At 41.8% G+C, this 2471-nt stretch overlaps 1 pseudogene; it reads left to right on the forward strand.

Moving 5' to 3' along the window:
* Positions 1 to 854: 854 nt before the first annotated feature.
* On the forward strand, positions 855 to 1114 carry LOC107000999 (small ribosomal subunit protein eS27 pseudogene; annotated as a pseudogene).
* Positions 1115 to 2471: the final 1357 nt, after the last annotated feature.

The raw sequence follows: 2471 nt of genomic DNA on the forward strand, positions 1-2471 counted from the left end.
TCTGTGTTATCCCATGGTGGAAGGGCAAAGAGAGGGCAAGAGAGAGCCAAAAGGTGGCCAGACTCATCCTTTTATAAAGAAACTTTGATGCCTGGGAGCAGTGGCTCACATCTGTAATCTCAGCATTTTGTGAGGCTAAAGAGGGTGGATCACTTGACCCCAAGAGTTTGAGACCAGCATGGGCAACATGATGAAACCTTATCTGTATAAAACATTTAAAACTCGTCCAGGCACGGTGGCTCATACCTGTAATCCCAGCACTTTGGAGGCTGAGGTGGGTGGATCATGAGGTCAGAAGTTCGAGACCAGCCTGGCCAATATGGTGAAACCCTGTCTCTACTAAAAATACAGAAATTAGCTGGGCATGGTGGCGTGTGCCTGTAATCCCAGCTACTTGGCAGGCTGAGGCAGGAGAATAACTTGAACCCAAGAGGCAGAGGTTGCAGTGAGCCAAGATTGCCCCACTGTACTCTAGCCTGGGCAACAGAGCGAGACTCTATCTCAAAAAAAAAATTGCCTAACGCAGTGGCTCATGCCTGTAATCTCAGCACTTTGGGAGGCCAAGGCTAGCGGATCACCTGAGATCAGGAGTTTGAGACCAGCCTGACCAACATAGAGAAACTCTGTCTCTACTAAAAATACAAAATTAGCTTGGTATGGTGGCACATGCCTGTAAGCCCAGCTACTTGGGAGGGTGAGGCAGGAGAATTGCTTGAACCTGCGAGATGGAGGTTGTGGTGAGCCAAGATTGTGCCATTGCACTCCAGCCTGGGCAACAAGAGTGAAACTCCGTCTCAAACAAACAAACGAAAAAAAAGTAAAAAAATCCTTTCTGGCAGTGATGACCTACCCACAAGAACATGCCTCTTGCAAAGGATCTCCTTCATTCCTCTTCAGAAGAGGAGAAGAGGAAACACAAGAGGAAACGCCTGGTGCAGAGCCCCAATTCCTACTTCATGGATGTGAAATGCCCAGGATGCTATAAAATCACCATAGTCTTTAGCATGCACAAACAGTCGTTTTGTGTTTTGGCTGCTCTACTGTCCTCTGCTAGCCTACAAGAGGAAAAGCAAGGCTTACAGAAGGATGTTTCTTTAGGAGGAAGCAGCACTAAAAGCACGCTGAATCAAGATGAGTGGGAAACCATCTCAATAAACAGGTTTTGGATCTAAAAAAAAAAAAAAATAGCTGGGCATGTTGGCACACATTTATAGTCCCAGCTATTTGGGAGGCTAAGGTGGAAAAAATCACTTGAGCCTGGGAGGTGGCTCATGCCTGTAATTCCAGCACTTTGAGAGGCTGAGGCAGGCGGGTCACTTGAGTCCAGGAATTCAAGACCAGCCTAGGCAACATGGTGAAACCCAGTCTCTATTATTAAAAAAAAAGTTCAAAAAATTAAAAATTAAATTATTTGTTACATAATTTTTAGAGGAATTTATTAACTACCCAGCTATGCATTAACTAGAATAACTATTTATATAGTTGGTCAAATTTTGTAGGCTATAGGACAGCTGTTGTTTCTGAAGTTGAAGTTAGTTAATATATTTTAAAAAGTGAACACTTGCATGATAAAATATACTACAATAGGACTTGGAAAAAATGGAGTGAAAAAAAAAAACTTGGTTACTGACATTTTTGCTGTTAATGTTGCACTGGCAGGAAAAAGAAATTAGGTGACTTTTTTGATGTAGGGTCCAAAGGAAAGGTTCCTTTTGGCCCTCTGAAGAGTACTGAAAAATCAATCCACAAAAAGGCAGATTAATTGAAGAAAATACTTACAACAACTGGGGACAGTTGGTGCACATCTGTAATCCCAGCAACTCAGAAGGCTCAGGCAGGAGTATTGTTTGAGGCCAGGAGTTGGAGACCAGCCTGGGAAACATAGAAAGACCCAGTCTCTAAAGAATAAAAATAAAAATGAAAAACAAAAACAGAAAAGACATATGGATTTATTTAACATGTATACACAGGAGCCTTTAGAATGAAGATCCAAAAATACAGGGAAAATTGTCCTTTAATGTTTAGGTTTACAAACTAGAACAGCGGTGTAGAAATGTGATTGGACAAAAGGGTTATGACCTAATGCTAGTAGCCTGAGTAGGACACCCAGAAATGCCTGTGTGTCTATATTCTTTTTGGCCTCTCTGGGTATTTTTTTTTTTTTTTTCTGGTTATGGGGCAGGACCCTCTCTGAAATGGAGAGTCTTAGGATCAATAATCAAACAAGACAGGTCAGATAATTTTTTTATGGCCAATTTTTACACAGAAGGGTAGAAGGAAAATAAAAGTAATATTTTTAGGTTTTATGGTTGGCTTTGGGGAAAAGGGGTTCTGGTTTCTATGATCTGCCTTGGGAAGAGGGATTCTGGTTTCTATGGCTAGGTTTTGGGGAGAATGGGACTGTAAGAACATCAGGAGAAAGAGGAAAAGTTTTGCTTCTGAGGCCTTCATCTTGGGGGTATTGTGTTTTT

This window comes from Macaca mulatta, chromosome 11 (assembly GCF_049350105.2).
Source record: "Macaca mulatta isolate MMU2019108-1 chromosome 11, T2T-MMU8v2.0, whole genome shotgun sequence".
Taxonomy (NCBI): Eukaryota; Metazoa; Chordata; class Mammalia; order Primates; family Cercopithecidae; genus Macaca; species Macaca mulatta.